The following is a 25,821-nucleotide window of genomic DNA, read 5'->3' as shown; positions in this document are numbered from 1 at the left end:
CCTTGCGCTATTACTAATAGAAACCTCAGACCTAATTCTAGAACCACCCCACTAAAACAACGTCCATATTTGAAGCTTTATAATAGCTCATCCCTATCCTGTAACAACATCACTAACAACTACGCCCCAACCTTAACATGCTCTTACCACCCAAGCATCTCAATTAGAAACTTCAGACTAGGAGCACGATTGCGATTCAAAAACCCCCAACCACACGCCCACAAGAGCAACAAACTTTGGCGCAGTAACAATACTCTGGCTAATCTGGCCACTGATTTAGACAGCAAGCTAGCCACCATCACCATACATGGTCCATCTCTACCATTGCAAAAGACACATTCATCAAAGCAGCCTTGGTGAATGCTAGGTCCCTATTCGCCCACGCACTTAACATCGCTGACTTCTTAACTCATGAAAAGCTTGATCTCCTCGCAGTTACGGAAACCTGGCTTAATGCAGCCTCTGGACCATCTCTGGCCCATGCCATACCAAATGACTATGCTATCATAAGATGCGATAGAAACACCAACCAAGTGAAGGGAAGCAGACTTGCCCTCATCTTCAGAAACACCTACGACATTAGAATCATTCAGGATGCTCAAATTCCCTCTGCCGAATCCTTGTCCATCAAACTGCCACTATCACCTAACCACACAGCAACAGCGCACCTTATCTACTGACCACCAGGACCCATTTCCTCATTCATAGAGGATATTGTATCCCTTGCATCCACCGACACTAAACCTAATTCACAAACTATCCTACTAGGGGACTTCAACCTTGGTTTTAATGACCCCTCGAATAATAATGCCCGTGATCTAGCTAACGCCCTATCAGACTTGGGTCATACCCATATGATTCATGAGCCCACACATCAAAGGAAGAACATTGGACTGGCTCACCAACCTTAACTGCTCGATCGATCTTCTATCCAATGATCCATTTATTTGGTTGGATCATCATAAAATAACCTTTTCCATCAAAGCCAACACACAACACCCTGCTCCTATCATCGCTCCAGCCACCCGCACTAGAAATAAGAAAGACATTACACCAGATAAACTCCTACCGCTATTACTTCCCCTTCTTGACAACGTGGCCACCTCCGACCCCACAGTCTTAGTAGACATTTACAATCAGGCAATACTGAAAGCCTTGAATACCATCGCCCCCCTAAAATTGCGGAAACCTAAACCACAACGTCACCTGAATACATGGTTCACGCCGCATCTTAGAGAACTACGTAAAACTAAGAACTGCAGAAGCACATTGGAAAAAGTGCCCTTCAGTAAATAATAAATATGAAGCAATTCTAGCAACTTCTAGCTATAAACAAGCTATTATACTTGCCAAAAAAGACACCTATAAGAAAAGGATCGAACAAGCGGAATCTAACACAAAAGAACTTTTTAAGATTCTAATTGATAAATGTGTCACAGATGCTCTATGGTGCAGCAACATCCAGAAGGCACTTCTAGATAAAATAGCCCGTTTACAATCTAAAATCAATGCGAAAAAAGACCCTTACTCGCTGACCCTGATCACAAACAACTTCCTAACAAGTCACCTACCTTTGAGCCAACCTGTAAACCATTTAGTTTCTCACCCCTCTCAATTTGGGAAGTAGAAAACATCATTAGGAAACTTAAATCATCGAATTGCCAAGGCGACGCTTGCCCTGCTCCGATAATCAAAGCAGCAGCTCATGAACTGGCACCCTTCATTACTAACCTTTTCAACGCCTCCTTCAAAACGGGAGTAGTGCCTGATAACCTAAAAGACGCCTGGGTCATCCCACTAATCAAAAAACCCACTCTTGACCCAGCCAACCCGTCTAACTATAGGCCGATAACAACTGTACCCTTCTTGCTAAAGATACTAGATACAGGCTTATCTAGAAACAATCTTCTGGGACTAAAGCAATCCGGCTTCCGACCTAGACATGGCACGGAAACTGCCCTAATAGATCTCACTACTCATTTTCAAATTTTAAAAGACAATGGCAAACTAGCACTGCTCTTATTGCTTGATCTGTCAGCAGCTTCTGACTTGGTCAACCACCAAACGCTTTGCCACCACCTGAAATCTGCAGCTCACTTTCCCGACGCAACCACTGCCTGGATCAGCTCCTTCTTGGCTAACAGAACCATGAGGGTCTTTTCTCCTACTGACTCGGCTGAACCCTCACCAGTCCCGTGTGGTGTCCCGCAAGGCTCTTGCGTGTCCCCTAAGCTCTATAATGTATTTACCAAGCCCCTTTTCGATATCCTTGACTATCTGGGTGTCACATATACTAATTATGCGGATGACACCCAAATACTCATTCCCATCTCTGGCGTCTATGAAACTGATAGCAAAACCCTCAATTAAATATACGCAGTAATACAAGCATGGATGGCACACCATGGACTTTGTCTCAATGATGAAAAAACTGAGTTGATTATCCTTGGTATTCACGCTAAACTACAAAAACTAAATACCGCTTTCAAATCGTTCACTATTGATGGTAACCCCATCCATGTCTCTAATAATACTAAAACCCTTGGTATCTACCTCAATGCCAGATTATCCTTCACCAAACAAACCAATGCAGTAGCGTCTTCAGCCGCCTACACATGTAAACTTATTACCGCATGTAGGCCATTTATCTCCACTCCCAACTGCATTACTCTTGCTAGAACGTTAGTCTTGTCCAAAGTAGATTATTGTAATGCCCTCTACTTGGTACTAGCCGCAAAAATATTCACAAACTACAAGTTACTCAAAATAACGCCATTAGGGCAGCCTTCAACATCCCTAAGAAGTCGCATATCTCTGAGACTAGACGTAATCTGCATTGGTTCCCTATAAAGCACAGAATATCCCTCAAAGCTCTTGCCCTTACCCACAAAGCCAGTGCTAACCTCGCACCATCCTACATCTCTAACCAACTTACCCCACACACACATCTACAAGACCACTTCGAACAGCTCAAGTTAACACTATGTCTATACCAAGATTCAAACTCCATAACTCGGGAGGAGTTAGTTTCCCTGTACAAGCCTCAAAGCTATGGAACACTCTACCTGGTCCAATCAGGTCTGTAACCTCCTTCAAGCTATTTAAACGCAACGCCAAACGTTGGCTTCATGACCTGGACACATTGACAGCTTAACATCTTAAAGCTTAGATTTACTGCCTACCCACTGTAAATATTGTAAATAATATTACCATCTGTCTCACCTTCGGCCCACCGCCTTAATTGCAACATGTATGCTTGTACCTGTAATACCAACGTATGTATTTATTTGTAACCACAACTATTGTAACTGTTGCCTACTGCTTGCTAATGTAACTGTACTCTTATGTAACATGATCAAAAAACGTACGCGCCTATATGCCCCTGGGCCTTGTTGCGCTTTATAAATAAACCAAATACAAAATACAAATAAGTGAGGGTCAAAGACTACACTAGCTGTCAAATGTATAAATGGTGTCCTTTGGAATGGGGGTGAACAGACACAGACAGATAATGAGAAAGCAGGTGGTTCACATGGCAGATTGTACGACCATGTGAAGATAGCTGCAGTTATCATAAAGACCTGTGTCTCTGAGAATAAGGCACATTCTGTTCTGGTATTTCATTTTGCCTTAAAGTTATTTTCTGAATACAGGCAGTAATACAAATAAGTACTTTTCCACAGTTTTTGGAGGTGTTCCATAACATACTGTCCCAAAACATTGCTCTCAAGCATTGCAGGCATGGATGAGAGGACTCGGTTTGCAGACAATAAAATCATTGTTAGTAAGGACTGATGCAATTTATTTATTTATTACATTTGTTACTCGCCCAGACCCAAAAGGTATAAGGCGTAGGCGTGGGTTTCAGGAGACCAATGGGCCTTTTGCGAGGAATCTTGGTCTGGGCACATACAGGGCAGGAGTCTACGTAGTGCTTTACCAGAGTGGCCCATCCAGGCCACCAGTACTGCCGTGCAACCAGTTCTTGTGTTGTGCGGACTCCACGGTGACCACAAACGACGGAATCATGGAAATTCTGTAGAACGATTTTCTGGAGTTCCAAGGTGGGAACGTACAGACGGTCCCTGAAGAACAACAAGCCGTCACATTCTCTGATGTTAGCGCATTGTAGTATCTGTGATCTTGAGGGATCCGTACGTGTGGCCTCTATCAACTGTTGGAGTTGGGGAATCACCATCGATAGAAAATGTTTTGACGCTATCAGAGGCTCCGGTTCCTTGGCACCTTCAATGTTGTTTTCCAGAGACCGAGACAGGGCATCAGCCTTAGTATTCTGGGAACAAGGAATGTACGTGACGGTGAAATCAAACTGCGAAAAGAAAAAGGCCCAACGAGCATGACGGGAGGTTCTGCATTGCAAAGAGCGCAGGAACTGTAGATTACGGTGATCTGTACGAACCACCACCGGGTACCTCCCACCCAGCAAGTGATGTCGCCACTCCTCAAAAGCAGCTTTTATCGCTAGTAATTCCTTTTCCATCACCGCATAGTTTCTCTCGCTCACTGACAATTTCCTAGAGTAGTAAGCCACCGGGTGCTCTGTTCGTGTGATTGCATCTTGCTGTAGTAAGACCGCACCAATTGCGTAATTCGAAGCGTCTGTTTCAACCACAAATGGCTTTTCATCATCTGGATGTCTAAGAACAGGAGCCGACATGAAAGATCTTTTCAATCCCAGAAATGCCTCCTCGGCCTGCGTGTCCCAGAGAAACGGTACCTTGGTACTTGTCAAGCGGGTTAGACTGTTGGCCAGTTGAGAAAAGCGTGGAATGAAGCGTCGATAAAAGTTGGCAAAGCCCAAGAACCTTTGAAGCGACTTCACGCCATGGGGCTGTTTCCATTCTCGTATGGCTTGCAGTTTTGCGGGATCCATCTGCACTCCTGTGTTGCTGATCACATAGCCCAGAAATTCCATGCTTCCCCTATGAAATTGGCATTTTTCTATTTTGGCATACAGGCCGTTGTCTATAAGTCTACGGAGAACTTCCTGAACATGCGCAACGTGTGCAGTACGAGTGTCAGAAAAAAACAGAATGTCATCAGGGTATACCCATACTGATATTCCTATAAGGTCCGAAAAGACATCGTCCATGAACCGCTGGAAGACGGCCGGGGCGTTGCAGAGTCCAAACGGCATCACCCTATACTCGAAGTGACCAATAGGTGTTTTGAAGGCCGTCTTCCACTCATCTCCCTTCTTAATCCGCACCAGGTGATAGGCCCCTCTTAGATCCAGCTTGGTGAAGATTTGTGCGGATTTTAGGGATTCGATGATGTCCCAGATGAGTGGTAATGGGTACCTGTCTTTCCTCGTGATCTCATTTAATTGACGGTAGTCGATACAAGGGCGCAAAGTGCCCTCTTTCTTCTTGACGAAGAATAATGGGAATCCTGCGGGGGACTTGGACGGCGCTATGTAGCCCTTGTTGAGGCAATCCGTAATGTACTCCTGTAGGACGCCTTTCTCGAGTTGAGTCAACGAATAGATCTTGCCGTGGGGAATGACCCCACCAGGCAGGACGTCAATGGAACAATCAAAGTGTCGATGGGGTGGTAATGGTATGTCCTCAGGTTTGGAAAACGCCTTGTGGTATTGTGGAAATGAAAGACAGGAGACAAAACACGTGCTGCAATAATCTTTATTATTGCCGTATGGTTGATCAGGAAAGAGTCAATAACTGAAAGGTGTAGTATATCAATAATAAACTGAAAGTTCTGGCGGTTGCTTCACCGTGGGGTTTTTTCTTCCCCAATTGCCCTTGGGATAAGGCTGTGGTCCTCTAACTCGGGTTATCTGGGTAGGCCCACCACTCGGGGTTGCCTGCGTGCTCCTTCTCGGTGTCCTGTGAATATAACAGACAACCTTGTTTAGAAAAGGCGGGCTTTTATATACTTCACTGGTTTCAAATCCCCACCAATGAGCTGACGTCTTGCCTAGCTCGTCTGTTATTGGTTGGGAAGGTTTGGTCCCGCCTCCCTTAAGACCGGGTTTCCCTGCCGTCAGTTTCGCCTGCCCCTGTAGCATGGGGACTGTTCCTGAAGCGTTTCCATCGGCGGCATCCATGCGGCGCCGGGATTTGGGGTGGCCCCTGATGTCGGGGTTCTTACTCCTCCTCGGCCGCGGCCTGCTTCCTGACAAGGTTCCCGCCCCCTTCCCAGTCCGGGTTGGCGACTCCAGTAAGGTGGGTAGCTAACCCCGCCGTAGCGTTCTGCTGGGGCGGCTCCGCTCCCGTCAGGCTCGCCGAGTTCGTCCGATGTGTGCGAGTTGGCGGCTTTTCCCAAGTCCGCTGCCGGCACCTCTTCACAGGTATCCAGCATATTCTTGAGGTACCGATTGAGTGGCACATAAACGGGCAGATACGTCAGCAGGATTGAGGGACTCCAAAATCGCAGGAAAGGTTTTGTGAAGTACACAGGCCCGAGGACAACGTGTCGGAGAGAACACCAAGGAACGAGCGGTCCAGTCAACCTGAGGATTGTGATATAACAGCCATGGTAAACCCAGCACCACCGGAAATGAGGGAGACTTGATGACGTCCAATGAGATTCGTTCGAGATGCCCTTCCACAGAGAGCCACAAGGGATCGGACTGTTGGCAAACCGGACCAGAAGACAAAGTAGAACCATCGATCACCTCGACCACTGTTGGTCGTTTCTTGTGATGTAAACGGATCCCATTGGCAATCGCGAATGAGGCATCGACGTAATTGCCGGATGCTCCACAATCCAGAAGGGCCCAGGTTTTCATACACTTCCCTAGCCAGGCAACACCGACTTTCAGGATCAACAAGGGTACCGGGTTCATGGGAGGAAGGTCAGATTCAGAAAGGCGGCCCGCTGCTGCCTTCGCCTCAAACAACGGGCCTGTTAGTTTTCCTGTTTCTTCAGAGGGCGTAGCGGACAGGTGCCTAGGAAATGGCCAGAAGCACCGCAATACAAGCACAGGCTTTTCTGTCGTCTTCTTTTCTTTTCGGTCTCGGACAACGGACCTCGAATGGCACCCAACTGCATGGGTTCTGGACCCACATCGGTAGAAACAGCCGATCCAGGGTTCTGTACTGGAAGGACCGGTTGATACCTGTCGAATCTGCGACGTTCGCTCCGTCAATCGGTTAACCTGTGGTCAATGCGTAAGACTTGTTCCACCAATGCAGGCAACGTTTCTGGCTCCGGAATGTGCAGTAATTCGTCTTTGTACTCTTCTCGTAGTCCCCGACGAAACAAGGTCTTTTGAGTGATTTCGGGCCATTGTGAATCGGTTGCTAATTGTCGAAACCGACTGATGTAGTGGATTATGTCGCCTGACCCTTGTTTGATCTCCATTAATTGATTCTGGGCCATGGCTGCCAAATTGGGCGGTTTAAAGACGTCCAGAAAGGCTTTCTCGAAGGCAGCGAAATCACCCAACAGAGGACTGTTGGTAGAGACCAAAGGTGCGGCCCAGGCAAGTGCATTGCCGGTTAGGTTTCCAAGGATGTACCGATCTTAGCCTTGTCTTGACCAAAATGAGTTGACCTGAACTGGAAATGGATCCGACAGTGTGTACAGAACTCTGCCACTCGACGCGGGTCACCATCATACTTCATCGGAGTAGTGTAAGCCATGGAGTTCTCAGGCGGTGTAGCTGGTTGTGCGGGATTAGCCAAACACCGGTCCAACGCTTGTCTGAGGGTGTTGTTCTCCTGGCGGAGGGTGGTCATTTCAAGACGCATGGCACGCATCTCTTCACGTAGTTCCTGCATTTCGTCCATGTCGAGACTGGGGGAGAGGCGTCTCAATCTGTTAAACGAGTCTTCACGAGATTGTTGGTTACCTTTTCTTCCTGTAGACCGTGGAGTTGAGGTTGCCAGTATGTCGATGTATCTATAGCCGATGAATGGGTAGCGCGAGAAATTAGCCCAATCCCCTCCTGACGATATAAGACAGGACGGCACTGAACCAACTCCCAACGCCACGGGTGGCACTTCTCAGAATTTGCGTGACGTCGGGACAGTGTTTCCACTGGCTGAGAAGGCTTGAAGAAGACACCGATGATAGCGGAGCTGAACACAGGAACTTCCAAGAAGGCAGTAAGGCACAGGTACCGGCAGGGCACAAGACAGGTAAAGGAGAACAGACTGCAAGGGAAAGCAATTCAGACAGGGGATCCCCACTTCCTAGCAGAATAGAAGGTACTAGGAACCCAGACAGGACCTCTCCTACCCTAAACCAGGAGGCAGGCCAGGGATCAGCAAAACAGGGAAGCAAGGGTTAGGAGGACCAAGGAGCATGAAGGGGTTAAGGAGATGAGGTAGGGCTAGGCAGAATAGAGCAGAGAACTGGAGGACTGGGGCACGAGCGCCAGGACTCCAGCAGCGCATACACAGTAACAACCGCGTTGAGACGCGTTGTTCCTGCGCATGCGGTGCCTTTTTAAGGTCCGGGGTGAAAACGAGGCTTGGAACGCATGTTCTGACGCTGCGCATGCGCGGGACGTCGAATACTGACGATCCGCGCATGCGCAGATCCTCGCAAGATGGCGGCGTTCACGGAGCCCATCCGGACCACGGGTCGGCGTGAGGAGAGAAGCCACCGCGGGTACAGCCTCCATGAAGGAGGAGACCGCTGCGGCCGTGGACCGGGAACCCCCGGAAAGGTAAGTGAAGCCCGCGAGCGCGCGGCGTAACACCTGCCCCTATACAAAAGAAAGACAATGCGGGTAGTCGGGCCAATTTTTAAAAAAAATGATTTTCAGGTTGGTGTACAACCTAGTTTAGAGGAGGTCCCGAATAAAGACTGCACTCCAGTCGCCCATTTTGAAGTACCAAGGTATGTGACGTATGATGAGCAAATAAATCAGCAGAAAGTCGCAGTAGGGCTCTGCCCAGTACCTATCAGAAGAGCAACACCCATTGAAGTCCCAATACCCAGAAAACCATGGACAGTAAGGTATCCATTGAGAAAACCCAGCAAATGAGGCAAAATGAAGATTGCCTCAGTACTGTCCTGGAAGAGACCAAAAAGGCCTTAATGGAAGACGAATGTTGACGTCACGAAGACCCGGACAAACTCACAGATAGAAGAAATGACGACCTGAGAATGACACAGACGAAACGCCCTGAATAAAGATATTGTGAACCCTGGAAGGGGAGAACGATGTTGAAATACAAAGGAGCTTAAACTGTAAGCAGGATGAAGATATTCAACCAGCTAACACCTGTAAATATGCTTGGAACCGCAAGAAAGCTAAGAAAACAGTGTGGCTTGATATGCTAAGTAGAAGAATAGCACGGCAAGCACCAGTATACATAATCTACCTCAAAGCGAAGCACAGTATTATAAGTGTGATTCCACTTTGCACGAAAAGCAGAATCAACTCAGGTTACTAGAGGCCAAACAAGACAAGATTCATATTCTAGCTAAACTAGAAGAGACGGCTGAATCGAAACTCAGCAGATGCAACTCGTGCCAGGAGAGCCAAGGTCATACCAATAGAAGGAACGAGCAGTAGCTACATATAATTGAAACTTAAGAACAGAATATCCTGTCTCTGAAAGGTTGAGATAAGGAGGCGTAGGCAGGTGGCAAGCTGAATAACAATTAAATGCACAAATTGAGAGAAACTAGACAAATTCATGGTGTGGGTAGCACATGACCAGCCGAGCGAGAAGCAGCACGGGTTCACACCTATGCTTGGCATCCGCCCAGGCAGAGAGATCAGAACTTTTCCAGACAGAAGATGAAGTTTCTAAGCCAAGCACAGTAAAATAATTGACAGTTGCTGAAGCGATGATTGATTGTAACCTTAATTGGAGGAAGGCTCAGTAACTAGGGGGCACCCAGCACCTAGCTGACCGTTCTGTGTGCTGCTAAGCAAAGTGGACATTTATGCATGGGGTTGGTGCCAACCCAATCACAATGGGCCAAATAATCTAGGGTCCTATAGTTAGTAGAACCAATGGGATGTCGTACTTTTAGTGACGTCTACAGTAGTCATTTTTGAAAGAAGGGCTTAGACCTGACATTGTTTACCCAATCCCCTCACTCAGTTACCATATACAGATATAGTACCTATATTAAAGTTATCTTTTCAAAACCAATAGAATTGCATATTAACTTTTGAGTGTTATACGTCAATTATGACGAGTGTTCAGTATAAATGCTATGATTTCTATGAAGTTTATTGAAATTGAAATGAGAAGGACGATCGCATCACTGCCGATTTCCATGACTCCTCGTTTTTTGTACTTGTCATTAAACTGACTCCCTTTGCCAAACCATTGAGTTGTCCTTACCGATTCGTGTTGGAGTAATAAATCTGCACCCTCACCCATCTCAAGGGTGCAGCTATCTCGTCTTAAAGTACTTAGGAACAAACCTCAGCTCTATGGGCCGGCCGGAGGTCTCCGGAGTACACTAGTATTATTCACCATGACAATGGAGATCAATGGCCTTCAGACTCTTTTTAGACCACGTGCTGAAGAATTGCTCACAAGATAGCCCTCCAAACAGTGCCATTGTCACCCATGTCGTAGCAAATTTGGGATTTTACGGAATTATTGGACCCAACAAGGTGTAATGAATGAATGTTCAAAAAAGAACTACAGTATACAACACAATCGAGAGCACACATGCATACAAAATATTGTATTTATACCAATGGTTTAAAAAATTAAAGAATTAGAATAATAAATGCTACCAAATAGCTAAAATGCATAACATGTATAGTGTTTGGTATCATATAATAAATGAATACAATCTTGCGCAATTATTGTGTAGAGTTTTCAAATAGATAATAGTAACAATGTTCAAACCATTTCTGGCGTAACCTAATAGCGCCAAAATATAAGACTTCTAGCTGAGACAAACAGTAATAGGTTTGCACATGAGTCTGCTAGCCAAGATATAATTTGAAGACTCAAAGTGCTACTGTCAACAAAAGGATCCAGCCATCGGTATGGATACATGGGTATTCCTCAGGACAAAAGCCTACATAAAATTCAGAGGGTTATCTAGGTTATGTAGCAATCTTCCTCGAGAACAGGCTTTAAACCAATATGTACTTCAAAATGGTATACTTCTTTGAATTAATCCAAGAGACTTGGAAAGGTGTACGCATCCTTCAATAAGGGGTCACCTGAAATGCTTGTTTAAAAGATTAGCCTTTCCGTTTAACTGTGGGGGTTCCATAGCAACTGCTGTTAAAAATAGAAAAAAGTACCTCTCCTAAGCTTCTGAAGGTGCAACAAGCATGTCAATGTAAGGCACTTGTTTTAATGACACAATGGAGTCATGCGTCTACAAAACCTTTCAGGGATTAGAATATATACCGCCTCTTAGTATAGTTAAAGATGTAAAGCTATGCTTTATAACTGCACCTTTATGAGATTAGACATCAAGTGTACACATATTGTAAATGGGGAGGAGATACTTGAAGGCTTAACAGGATTCCACTTTTTTTTTTAATCAATACTCTAAAAAATGAAATAAAGTTGTAGAAGCATGAAAACAATGTCATGCTGGCATGAAGCCAAGTGGATTTTGAGGGCGGGTGGGAAAATCGAATTAGAAACATCTCCTGTTCCAACATCTGTCCCCCACCTTCAAAGGCGGCAACATTTATTGGAACGTGAAGGTATAGGTGGAACACCTTTACGACTCCCTTTAGCACCTGCATTTGAGCTCTGAGGATTTTAAAAACGAGGCTCATGGAAGTGGTTAAAGTAAATTGTAATGAAGTTTGTGCAAGTGAAAGTGGCACATGCCCTTGGCACCCGCCTTGGTAGAGCCACATGGCTGTCTGCTTTAAAGGAGCAAAAGCCCCACATGTTCACACCAACAAAAAAATAAAAATAAAAAAAAAAAAGAACACATGATTAGGTACACAGCAGTGCCAAGCGTATCTGCCTTGAGACTGTGGAACGGCTATTTTTGACAGGTACATTTTGGATCTGATCCAGTTATCCTGTATTGTTTTTTGAGTTCACAGTAGTAATCCCATATCTCTGTACCCGTCCCTTTGTAAATGAGAGAAGGAACACAATTATAAGACAAAATTCACAAAAATTAGAAGTGTATGCTACTGCAGTGTTGTGTAGGCTTGCCTGGGGTGGAATTTGTGGGTGCAGGTCATTTTCTTCTGTCTTTCTTGTGGGTTAAGCTGCAATTGGTTCAAGGACATTTTAATTTGGTTGATTCCTCTATGAACCAACAGTTTATCTTTCTGGCGGACTTTAAATGTTGGCTCCAGTTAATGCTCGTCTTACATCCATGTTGTGTTTCATTATGCATGGACTGGAACTCAAAAGTGAGGTTGTGCACTTTTCTATGCCAAGAACTTTGTAGTTGCGTGGAACATACAGGTGCAGCGTAAAGGAATGCAAGGAGGTGCTATGAAAGGCCGGGTTGGTATGCCAGAACAAAGTGTTATGCGGTCAGTTTGACAGCCACCTGCTGGGTATAGATGTGAACAGACTCAATGGGCTGGGAGGCCCACTCTGGCACTACACAAGCCTACGTTTTCAGCTCCAACGGGTTCTTGGTGGGTTTCATTTTCAATACCTCACTGTGACCTATAAAGGTGAAGATTGGATGTCAGGTTGCTGCCCAATAAAATGAAGATGTTTTGTCTGGCAAGACAAATAATGCAGTCTCTGTTAATACTCCAAGCCATTGGAAAACATTTCAAGTTGCAAGCAACTAGCCAGCCATAACAAGTCACCCTCAATTCTACACATACAAACCATGTCTTACTTTCCAAGAATCATTTATCGATAGGCAATGTCTACTAAGTGCAAATGGTACATCCTGCTCTAAACCAGGGGTACACATTTCAAGTTACAAACTACTAGCCAGCTATAAAGTCACTTCCCACCTCAATTCTAAGCATACAATTTCTTACGCACCAGGAATCAAATATCACTTGCCAGTGGAGAGTAGAGGTTTTGAGCCACGTCTAAAATCAAGTGCGAGCTTAGCTTCTCCGACAGATTCAATATTTCTAGGCAAGGTCAAAGGGCTATTAGGCTGTTAAGTCTGGATTTGGTCTGGTAAGGCCAAGGCTTGACCTAAGCAGTCATTCTGGTTTATGGGCACATATACCTATTCAAAATACTAGTTGACATCGGATTTCATTCAAGGAGAAAATCTGTACTTGTCCTGAAGAGATAAAATATAGGTGGGAGTAATATTACGGTAAACTGAAATTTTATTAAAAAGGAGACAAGGCTGACGCATTACTAGCTACAAGACTTAGGGAATAAAGAGCTGAGCGAAAAGTATTAGACATAATCGAGGACAACTCCGCCCCAGCCGATACTACTCCTACCATCCCGGAATGCTATGCAACCTTCTACGAGACCCTATACACCTCAGAAACAAACTCTGGCCAACCAGATACAGAGACTTACCGGTCTTCTATCAATATGCCCAAGATATCAGGCCCGGACTCCGAGCTGCTAGAATCCCCTATATCTGAACAAGAAGTCCAAAATGCAATAAAGAGGCTAACATTGGGCAAATCTCTGAGGGAAGATAGTTACACGGCCGGATTCTATAAATCCTTCAGTGCACAACTAATTTTTTTTTTTTTTTTTTTTTTTTTATTTTAACGTCAGCCTGATGTGCCACATTGGAATCAATGTAGCATCAGACTTTTGTTATAAGATAACAGCATTCATCAAAATGCAACCAGCCAAATCCGCATTACGGTGCTGCATAAGGTAATCTAAGGAAAGAGCAATTCAATTGCGTGAAGTCATTCACGGGTCATCAAGATTTAAGGCGCCTATGTAGTCTATTACCGCGCAGCTTAGTTTTATACTGTGTCCGGCTGCAACGTTTGACCACCAATCTCGAGTATTACAGTCTATTGGGATATATTCTCCTAGATGTTGCATTCTCTTTGAGGTGGTCTTCGTGCATTTGGTGATAAGATGTTCTAAGGATTCTATTTCGCTATAACAAAAGCGACATAGATTGTCCATAGCTTCTTTAAAATGACGACCCCACATCATTTCTTTTGTTTTGATTGCATTTAGACGAAGTCTTAGAAACTGCTCGCGGTGATAACGGGATGGACAGTTTGTTAGGTATCTACTTGTAACATTTAGTTTGTGTTCTCCGATACCAGAGTCTAAGGTGGTCTTCATCTGCAGACGTCGCTCGTTGTTCTTTATCCAGCACCATTGTTCAAATTTTGTTTTTATGGATTGTGGTCTCGTCAGCAGATCATGCAAGGTCAGATCAGCATTTGATAGGGTTGATGTCATTATTTGTTTCCACTCATCTAACAGTTTCAAGTTTCCAGTAGTTTTTTCCCCCCGCAAAAATTTCAAATGCCGGCGCTATGGGATTCAAATTCATTTTGCATAGTGCTGTTAGTGATTTCCACATTACGTGGGTGTGTAGGGAATTTAAGGAGAGTTCATGTCTTATCTGGATCATTGAGATGTATGGAGGAAGCTTCAGGACGCGCCGCCAGTAGATCCCTTCTAGCTTTTGCCAAAACAGGGCATCAATGTTCCAACCAGCCTCTGAACCAAAGGTAATTGCAGGAATCACTTTTTGCATGTAAAAGGTCAGGACTGGAGCTAGAGTGAACTTTCCAAAGTTTCTATTCAACAGCTGGCCTTGAATGCTATATTGAGTCATTCTGCTTACCATATCAACCTTCCAATGGTGTTCGTGCACTGAATTATTAAATATTATTCCCAGATATATGATCGAATTAACTACCTCTATTCGATTGTCATTAATTTTCCACACAAAGGCTTTCTGTTTGTTGGTACGTCGTTGACCAATGATGACGATCTTGGATTTTTCGATGTTTAGCTCCAAATCATTTTTTAAGTAATCACGAAGATTTGTTAACTGGCGTTGCAGACCTATCTGTGTTTGGTCCAACAAAACCACGTCATCGGCGTAGATTATGCATCCAATTTCATTATTGTTCAATTTCGGTGGAAAGCAGCACACATCTTTACGATATGCTGGGAGGTCAGAAATGAACAATTTGAAAAGTTCGGATGCTAATGGGCATCCCTGTTTCACACCTGCGTTTGTTGAGATCGGGTCAGATAGTAGGCCTTGATTGTTTAATCTTATTTTGATGGTAGTCTCTGTGTGTAGAGCTCTTATTGGTGCAACCAAGTCACTGGGACACTTCCAGTTCATTAGTTTTTGCCACAGTTTATTGTGGTTGACACTGTCAAAGGCACCTCTCAGATCGATGAATGCCAGGTATAATCTCGACTTTGCTTTTAGGCTTTCAAGTTTTAATATGTTTATTAACAGCAGGTTTACCTCCACACCTACGCCTTTTGTAAAGCCCGTTTGCCGGGTGTCAGTTATCTGCTCTTGTATAGACCATGCTGTTAGCCTTTGCCGTAAAAAAGAGGCGAAGATTTTTCCTATGGTGTCCAACAGGGCAATCGGGCGATGGTTGTACCGGCCCGGTTGCCCTTTTTGTAGATTGGTACTATGATCGCCTCTCGCCAGGAATCAGGTATTGTCATTGAATTGGACAGGCGTGCAAACAGTTGTTCAATGAAGTTCGCCCATTGTTGTTCGTTCTTCTTTAGCATCATGTTAGATATTAGATCTGGACCTGCTGCATGCAAACTTTTGAGGGCACGTATTGCAACTCTGATCTCTTCCGCAGTTATTTGAATATTCCAGGATGTTAGCTCATTTGGGGATGTACTTATATGTTCATAGGATGGTTTGTTGAAGATGTTAGTAAAGTGTTGCTCCCATGTATCGGCGTCAATCGTGTTGGATGGTGTATGATGATGTCTCGAGTTGCCAGTATTCAGGATTATCCAAATTTCCCGTGGATTCTTCTGAATTAGATGTTTCATCAGATGCTCAGCTTTGTCTTGCTCAATTATTTGTTTCTGAGATTTCAACCAGTTGCGGTATGCTTGGCGACGCACGCGTATTGCGTCTTTGATTGCAGTTATCGCACTGGCTGCCTTATCTGACTTCTTTAAGGCTCTAATATCGCGTCGCATGGTCTGTTTGGCTTGAGTCAGGATTGAAGACGAGATATGTTTATGATTTGTACCCATTATGCGGTTTGCAGCTTTTCTTATAATGAAGTCCTGAAGCAGAGGAGCGTAGTTCACGGACAGATCGCTGTCCTGGCAAAATTGCTGTCGTAGTTTGTCAATCTTAGGACTGTCAATTCTGAGACGATTTCCGCCAGTATTTACAGAGATTATTGGTTCATAGGTTCTTTCATCAGATAACCATTCTACTGTACAGGCCAGTCTGAGAAGCTTATGATCGCTACTTGGCATAGTTCTTATTGACAGATCGTTGTCAAGAAGATGTTGAGAGATCCAGAAGTAGTCAATTATTGACTGCGCGTTCCGAGAAGACCATGTTGGCTGAGGGGGTTGGTCTCCTGTAGCTTGACCATTTACCATGAAGCAGTTTCGATTCTGTAGTGCCTGCCTCCACTTGAACTCTCTACTTTTTTCTTCATCTCGAGTTGTTTAAACGTCTTCGTGACGAGATCGTGTTTAAACCATCCGCAATTAAGATCACCTGCACAAATTATAGATAAATTCTTATAATCGGTTAGTGATTTGTCAATGCAAGATGTTATTGTATTTATGAAATTTTTGGTGCTGATTTTGTTTGGATTCCAATATCCGTTTAAGACAAGCAAGTGTTTCTTTGTGTTTGAATTGGCATCTGTGGTCTGAAGCAATGCACTTTGCACAAAAGGATTGGGGTTGGAGGACTCGACAAGGCGCCACCTGGTGTTTATTTTAATCATCATTAGTAAGCCAGAAGATGGTCGCCCCTTTAGATTTTTGATTGCTGGGTTTAATAATGTCAGAAAGCCATCTCGTGACGGGGGGTCACATAACCAGGTCTCCTGCAAACAGATGACGAAGACTTTTTCTAAGTTGACGTCAAATTTATTAAATAGGTGAATGAATCCTCGAGTGTTCCATGAGATGAATTCGCGAGTGCACTTGTTTCCAATCCTTGATGGCTAGCGTCGTTCGACATCCTTATTATGATTAGTGGTTTTAGTAGAGTGATTGTTATTTGATCGTAGGTTTTCTTTGGGGGTCATTGCTCTGCGTAGCTCGGCACATCTTTGGTTTTGCGTTGCTTGAAGCATTGTCTGTCCGCTTGTGTTTGACCTGTCGAGTCTTGTGCTCGTAGGTTCTACAGAGATGTCGAACCCAAACGATAGCAATTCCTCTGAAGCTTTTACAATGGTGTTTCGTACCGAGGCCGCGGTAATATGTAATAGAACCTGGTCACAGCGTTTTTCTGTTGCGTACTCAACAATTCGTATGTCATCAGACACTATTGTTCGTAGGGCTGGGATACAGGCAAATAGTTTCAATACGTTATTGCGATTCAAATTTAGATCACAATCTTCTCGATTTAGATTTTGTAATCTCAATTTGCAGTTCGTTGGGCTTGAGCCGTTTCTTAGAGATGAGGAGGCATGAGAAATATAACGATTTTTCTTCTTTTCTTGAGAGCGTGTGTATTTGGGATTCAACCGCGCTAGCCAATCGGACGATGGCCTCGAAGTCGTCGGCTCATTTTTATGGTTCATGACTACGTCCACCTCAGGGTTTGTTCTGTGTGGCAATTCGTAAATAGCGTCATCAGGCGCCACAGTAGGGACAGTAATGGGGATTCTGGATTCAGGATCGTCGGAGTAGGTTGAAAGATTGCAGAGATCGATTTCTTCAACCGATGACTTGCTCATTCGACTTTCACAGTCTGATTCCACTCTTTGTCGTTTGTTCACTGGGGCAGTGAGACGCCCATGGCTTCCAGGGTCGTTGTCCACATGAGCGATGTTATTATTGTTGGATTTTGGCAATTCTGTTCTGCTAGATGAAGCTGACTTGTTGTCTAGCATTGTGTTTCGGATGAATTTCTGTGACTTCGAGTTGTTAACGCGTTTTTTGATAGCATACGTTCTCTTCCCAGAGGCTGATTGTCGACCATGTGTTAGCAATGCTTTTTGATCAGAGGTCGTGGAGATCTTTATGGCTTTTGCCGCGCCTTCGAAGATTCCAAAAGAGGTCAGAGGCGGTTCGAGATGCGCACTTATTGCTGAGCAGGGTAATTGGTTGCTCAGCATTGGCACAAGAGCAGGTGCAGGCGGAGGCGCAGCTAAGTTTCTTTCTCCACCGTTGACAGTCGGAACGATGTTGGTTGTTTCTACGGCTGTTGACTTCAAGGATGGAACAGAATCGTTTGTATTTTGTGGTTGCGATGGTGTTGAGGCTTTTCTCGATTGTGTGGATGCTTGAGGGTTTGTTGGAACGATGTTTAATCCCATCATGTTTGATGAATGTCTCATCCATTTCACGGCTTCAAGTAACCCATCAGATAGGGTGTCATTTTGGCAATGATGCCGTGCTGCAAGGTCGCTCAAACGTTCTTGCCATCTTATCGTGTGTTCAGCTTCCTGGGACAATTGTGATTGTAAAAAGTTTGTCACATTGTCAAATTTATCCATTTTTTCCTTGAGGGATAAGATCAGTGAAGTCTGATCTTTGTAGGCCTCTTGCAGTGACTCGTACATCTTCAAGAACGGGAGCAGGGCTGCAGAAGAAGCTGCTAGAACGTTGTTATAGATTCAGTGCACAACTAATGCCATTCATGGCAGAGCTCTTTAACGAAATACTAGAAACGGGGAAAGCCCCAGACTCCTTCGCCCGAGCACTGATTACGGTAATTCCCAAAGATGGAAGAGACCCCTAAAAATGTGGATCATACCGCGCCATCTCCCTACTCAACTTAGACGTGAACATTTACACAAGGGTTCTGGCCGCCAGACTAGAGACACTAATGCCCCAACTCATACATCCCAATCAGGTTGGATTCATACTGGGGAGACAAGGAGCAGACAATGCGCAAAACCCTCCACCTTATTCATACAACCCAGAATATGTCCAATGGACCTGTCCTCCTTTCAATCGACGCAGAGAAAGCTTTTGAGAGATTGGAGTGGGGATTTTTGAGAGCAGTCCTACGTAAGGTGGGGATAGGCCCAAGGTTCAGAAAGGGAATACAGACAGTGTACACATCCCCCAAAGCATCCATATTTGTGAATGGAGAATACTCCAGATGGTTTGAAGTAGAACGCGGCACTCTGCAGGGATGCCCTCTCTACGCAATTCTTTTTGCACTCTCCCTAGAACCCCTGGCACAAACAATGAGGGCCGACCCCGTGGTAGAGGGAATCCGACTGGGAGAGATGGAATACAAGGTGGCCCTTTACGCCGACAATATACTCCTACATATGACTAACCCCATGGCATCCATTGCCCGGGCTCTCCATCTACTAGAAGACTATGGCCGACTCTCCGGGTTTAAAGGGATGGTCTAGTAAACATTTTTATTTCAAAAATAGATAGGCCACATAAAAAAAAAAAAATACTGGCATCCTCCGTTTTAAAACTTCCTATGTAAAATTTTGAGCTATTCAAGCTCCAAATTCGAAAAAGCAAGCACAGGGGCGCAGCCATTTTGTGAAATGGAGGCCCTCCTGTGCTGGCTTTTGCTTTTGCGGCACTAATGAGGGAAAAGCCAGCCAGCTGTAGTAAACAAAGTCTACCGCTGGGTGGCTTTCCCTTCATTAGTGCCAGGACTCGGAGGACGCGGACCGGAGACCAGAGCAGGAAAGCCTGAATGTGTCTGCCTGAATCTGCTTTACCATTTGGGGCTCTCGGGCTCCCCCAAATGGTAAAGCAGATTCAGGCAGACAACGCGGTTGTGTTGGAAAACGCTGCGGTTTTAAAACCGCAGCGTTTTCCAACACAATAACGTTGTTTTTATGTTTGCGGTCGCTTCAAAAGCGACCGCAAACATAAATACAACGTTTTTAAAGCTGCGGTTTTATTTCTAAGTTTTCCGGGCTCCTCCAGCACGGAAAACTTAGAAAAAAAACCACAGCTAGTGCTTATTTTTTGTAAAAAAAAAAAAATAAATAGCACTTACCGAGATTCAGCTGCAGCTTTCCTGCTCTGGTCTCCGGTCCGCGTCCTCCGAGTCCCGGCATTAATGAAGGGAAAGCCACCCAGCGGTAGACTTTGTTTACTACAGCTGGCTGGCTTTTCCTTCATTAGTGCCGCAAAAGCAAAAGCCAGCACAGGAGGGCCTCCATTTCACAAAATGGCTGCGCCCCTGTGCTTGCTTTTTCGAATTTTGAGCTTGAATAGCTCAAAATTTTACATAGGAAGTTTTAAAACGGAGGATGCTAGTATTTTTTTTTTATGTGGCCTATCTATTTTTTAAATAAAATTTTTTACTAGACCATCCCTTTAAGGTGAACAAAACCAAATCTACTTTGTTTACCCTACGGGGAAATCGATGGAGGCAAATGAAATCAGGTTTTCCCCACTGGGTCTCAAGAATGAACACCAAGTTGAAATACTTGGGCATACAGATCACTAAAAAACTGGCTGATCTATATGAAGCCAACTTCCCCCCTCTCCTCCAACAGTTCCACGCCGACCCTAGTAAATGGAGCAAGCTGACGATCTCCTGGCTAGGGTGACAACGCTATCAAAATGGTTTGCCTCCCCCGGTTCTTGTACCCCTTTCAAATGCTACCCATCGAGATACCAAAACATTTCTTCTTTGAGGCCAAGAAAGCCATTGTGAAATTCCTTTGGCTGGGGAAGGAGGCTAGGATTTCATGACACCCTAACACTTCCCAAAGACAAAGGCGGGGGTAGGGCTCCCTGATCTAAGAAAATATGAAGCGGCCCAACTACGCGTCCCAATTCCCCACCTACGCAACCGTAAAGAACCTCAACGGTTCCACATGGACAATCACTATCTATCACCGGCCACGGTCTCTGAGACCCCAAGAAAAAGCTCCATAATAGACTCAAAGAGCACCCAATACTGAGTACCATATGGGGAATTTGGACAAAGGGGTATGAGGATGCAGAAGATCCCCACATGGCCATCCCCACTAAGCCACATGTTGCCCGGGAATCAACAAGCACATCCCCAATGTAGAGAGATTAGAGGGTGGGACAACTACAGAAAAAGGACTCTTGTCACACTACCGGAGCTGACTGAAGCCCTGGGAATAGACACACTGTCCACCTTTCAATATATACAGATAAAAGGCATCCTAATGAAACCAGCGTGGAAGAACAAGCTGATGAGAGACCTTACCCACTTTGAAACGCTATTAGATTCTAGGACAGAGATGAATGGCCTGATATCAGTTATGTATCAAGAATTGGTTGAAGCAGGGGACGGGACCACAGAACCATAGAGGTAGATGGGGAAAGAGACCTAGGTGAACACATAAGCCCAGATATGTGGGGAAGAATGTGCAACGCGGCATCGCAAACATCCATGTCACTCTAAACTTTCAGTTGCAACCTCAGACATTCTGAGAGCAGCTTACCTCTGTAATACACATTCATTACTTGTGTGGTAATTAAAGAAGCATAATCCAATTCAACAGGATGTGGAAACGCGATCACCCAAAGGTGAGCCTAATTGAGTTACTTCACTATGCAGATAATAGTTTTGACCGATAATAGTGTTGCAGAGTAAATATTCGTTAAAATGCACAATTTGCATCCCATTTAACTTGGGTACTATTCAAACCGGGCAATTTCTGTTCACCTTAAGCAATGTTTTCTTTCGAACCACACCCAGGCTGCATGTGTCTGATGCTAATAGGGGTATGTATTTATTCATGCAATGTTTGTCGGATACCTGTATATTTATTTATGCAATGTTTGTGGGATACAGGTATCCGCCAAACATTGCATAAATATATATTTACCGGGTCGTGGACCCTCACTGCATGAGTATTCCAGGAGAAGGGGACATTGGAGTGTAAAACCTGACAGGAAAACCAGAGGGTGCAGGAGTTTCGAGAACGAGTAGGAGTGATAGTTGAAGAAAGGAGAGGCTGGTAGAGGAGATGAGGATGGAGGCTGTGACGCGGAGCAGATAGGAGAAGGAGAAAGTGGGGGCCAAATGTGAGGTGAAAAGAGGAGTTGAGGAACAGAAGGAGGAGGCCAAAGGAGGGGAGGAACAGGAGGCTACAGCAAAATACATTCTGCTACAAGACGAGGGGCTCTGTGTGCAACCAACCTACTCACACATGTGACTTTCTTTCACCAATAAATCAGGGGGAAATAGTGAACGCAGTCCCCCACAACCAGAAATAATGCCGTCGAGTATCCTGCATTTGGGAACATCACAGGGGTCAGCAAATCCGATGTGCAATGGATGAGCCTCACCCTGGGAGATCTGCCTTTCTGATCACAGATGTAAGTATGAGTTGCAAGCAAGAGGGCAGGGGTTGGGCCCGTTCTGGAAGCCCTGCTAAGTGAGGGTAAGAAGCCAGGCCCTAACCCAGCCCTCCTGGAAGCCCTGAGCGTCTGCTGCAGAGCTGCCTGTGCCACGCGTAGGGAGAAGCTCCGGCAGGCAGAGTCTAGCTGAAGAGGCACATTAAAGCACACTTCCCTCCACCAGGCCCTGCTCGGCCAGAGATTTGCATACATTTGAGCCTTAGCCGCTAGCCAGCAGGCCCAGTCGGAATGCGAGCAGGCCCGGTGCAGTGTGCCCACTGGCCTGTCGGCCCAAGATGGCTCCATGGTCTTCCTGAGCCGACAGGTCACCCCGCTTAACAAGAGCTTCTCAGGTTGGGTGACCCCCAGCAGGACACGGCAACACCGCGAATGCAAGGCCCGACCAATCAGTGATCGGACGGGGCTGGCGGCGGTAGTTGGTAGCCAGCCCCCCCCCAAACTGCACCCCCAGGAGACTGCTGGGCCTTCTTAAGGTTGGAGGGCCTGGGCGAGAAAACAGAGATAGGGCAGGGTGGCTTCAAGAACAGCAGAGTCACCTGATATCATGGGGCACACAAGTCTGGGGTTAGGGACCTCTGCACTTCCCCTCCAGTGAATGATGGCCCTCTTGACTGCAGCACAATTCTGCTACAAGACTAGGGGCTCTGTGTGCAAACAACCTGACTCGCACACTTTTCTTTCACCAATAAATGAGGGGAAAGTTGCAAGCAAGAATGCATGGGTTGGGCCCGTTCTGCAAGCCATGCTAAGCGAGGTTGAGAAGTCAGGCACTGACCCGGCCCTCCCAGAAGCCTCAACCCAGTTAATTTATTCATGCAAGGTTTGTCAGATACCGGTATCCGACAAACATTGCATAAATAAATCTGCCAGGTCTACATATATGACAAACCTTTCATAAATAAATAGGGTGCCGAGGACTGCAACTGCCTCTGGTGACCGGTCAACAGAGGAAGTTACAGTCCTCCGCCACAACCCGGTCCTCAGCCAAGACCCGGTTAATTTATTTATGCAATGTTTGTCGGATACAGGTACCCGGCAAACATTGCATAAATAAATCTGCCTCGCGGGCCACATAAAATGGGTTGAGGGCCGCATTGTGGCCAGCGGGTTGTATGTTGGACAACCTTGCCTTAGACAATGATTTATGCCCCACAGCCATGAAAGTACAAATGACCAGGTAGATAGTGGGCCATTCACACTTCTAAGTGAGCAGGCAGCCTACAACTACTTTCTCAAATCTAAAATCACAATTTTGGTTTCTGTACTTTAAAGTATGTTTGTTTTTTGTGGGATTATAGTGGTCTTACACATCATGCTTAATAAAATGGTTTACTATATCAAACAATAAATGACAGGTGAAGTTGCTTGAAAACAGATTTCTGCAGAAGGTGCATCAACTGACTGGAGGCCCTTACAAATTACATTCAAATTATATATTCTGCTGCATTAACTACTTGAGTATAAGTGAAAGGATAGTGTAGTAAAAATCAAAAAGTGATAGATGCAAGGCCTTGAATTAAACATTTCCACTCCTGTTTCTCTGCGCAACATCGCAAATTCCATGGCATGATTCTGTAGAATGTCTGTGCTATTAGAGAAAGAAACAAGCGATTAGCAAATGACTTTTGATGCTGCCACTAAAAGGTGCAGTTCAATCTCAATTGCTAGGCTGTGTTCTATCTGCACTGGAACACAAGCAACGACATGCATTTTTAGGACCTGCGGTCAAGCAGTTTTGGAAGGGCTTCTGAAATTAGTGACAGGGCCAAGGCTAATATGAAAACAATGGTATGGAAGGCTGGCCAGAGCAATGACAGTGGTTCTAATTGATTGAGACTTTTTACCGATTAGGTGCAACCAGAACACGTACATGCATTGGAACAGATAGTATGGCAATAAAATGGGAGGAGAAATACACATCCTATGGGTGTGTCAGTCCATTACCCACCAAATGACTAGCCATGGCTATGTTAATGACTCACCATCAACACCTACGCTTTCTAGAACTCTTTAAGCAAGCTCTATCACAAAACACCAAACATGTGGTTGTATAGGGCTTGCCACTGTTAGATCTAAGCATTCTTTTGAGTATTTAATTACTTAATTGCCTCTGCAAATGAGCTCCTGGTGTAGTATAATTCTCTTAGAGTGACTTCAGCCAGTTTTTATAAGCAATATATTGGTCAATGCATCTGTGACTTGCACTGAAGTCCTGTGTTAAACAAGCAATCATAAAACCAGCAGTTCTGGCTTCCGTATAGGTATTAGCAAACATTTGCAAGGCAATACCATCATATATCCAGTTACTGGCACCATTTTCCAGCTGTTCCCATCTTATGGCCAGGAGGTACCCTTATGGCAGTGCCTGGCAAAAAAAGTGTACATATTTTAACACTAAAAAGCAGTATTTAAATATTTTCTAAAGAGCAAATCAGAGGTGAATTTAACATTTGGACAATGGACAAGTGCCAATGCTCTACTCCCTCCCCTCAAATACACACAGCAGAGCTGAACAGGCCCTACCAGTGAGATTTTACCTTTTTAACGCGTCTCAGAGGCAGATTGTTTACAACAGGAAGTGATTAGAGATGAGTAAAGGTAAATAGGTAGTGACCATTGCTGTGGCACTTTACAAAAAAATTAAAATAAAAAAATATAGGGTTTTAAGAAGCTATTTAAGTGCGATTGTTGGCCGATTAGTAATTAAGGGGATACAGAACACGATGTGTGAAACAATAACCTTGTCATGCATTTCATTCAGACCCTCCAGTTTATAGCGATTTTGCGCCCACGCAAAAACATACGCTTAAGCAAAACAAAACTTGCATAAACTACAATAAAAAAAAAAATCCTCAGGGTGCCAGATTCTCAAAACTTATCAATGCAAGAAATGAAATGCGCAAGCACATCTCATCACTTGCACCCAAAAAAAGAGCAGCCCAATCCACAAGGGACACTTGAATGGAGGCCTATTTCACCTCAAATGGCCCATTTCACCTCCTTGAGTAAATCAGGGGGCGTTTCCGCCAATTTAAAAGCGCACCCTAAATTTCCACGCAAGATGCACTTTTAAATGTGCAGAAATTGTAGGCAACCCTACACGCACGGGAGGTGAGGGTGCCACTGCATGACAGGGGGGTCTCATTACTAGTTCGGCGGTAGCCGTGCCGGTAAAAACGGCATGGCTGCTGCCATTTTTTTTTCTGGCGGTTCCTCCGGCCAGGCGCTGGAAAAAAGAAATTCACCATAGAGTCGGGTGGACGGATGTGTGCAACAGTGCCGGTGCATCCATCAAGGTCTGCGAGCGTGTGCCGTTCTGCCCGCCAGGTCAGACCTGGCGGGCTGAAAGGCACCCGCTTGCAGAACTCGTAGTTTGCTGATCCGGAAACAGTAGCGACAAGCTTACCGGTACCGTTGTTTCCAGATCGGCAACCTCATAATGACCCCCAGGGTCTTTCTTGACCCAGTCATGCATTTT

The 25,821-nt window shown here is 45.0% G+C and overlaps 1 protein-coding gene and 1 pseudogene across 1 annotated transcript in view; both read right to left on the bottom strand.

Moving 5' to 3' along the window:
- The window catches only part of TXLNG (taxilin gamma), a 567,462-nt gene that overhangs the window by 531,422 nt on the left and 10,219 nt on the right, over positions 1 to 25,821 (bottom strand). The gene's annotated exons all lie outside the window — the stretch shown is intronic.
- LOC138526634 (U1 spliceosomal RNA) lies at positions 22,159 to 22,309 on the bottom strand (annotated as a pseudogene).

The sequence above is a fragment of the Ambystoma mexicanum genome, chromosome 7p (assembly GCF_040938575.1).
Source record: "Ambystoma mexicanum isolate Mex_15411 chromosome 7p, UKY_AmexF1_1, whole genome shotgun sequence".
Classification (NCBI taxonomy): domain Eukaryota; kingdom Metazoa; phylum Chordata; class Amphibia; order Caudata; family Ambystomatidae; genus Ambystoma; species Ambystoma mexicanum.
This window is presented reverse-complemented; position numbering and strand designations above follow the sequence as displayed.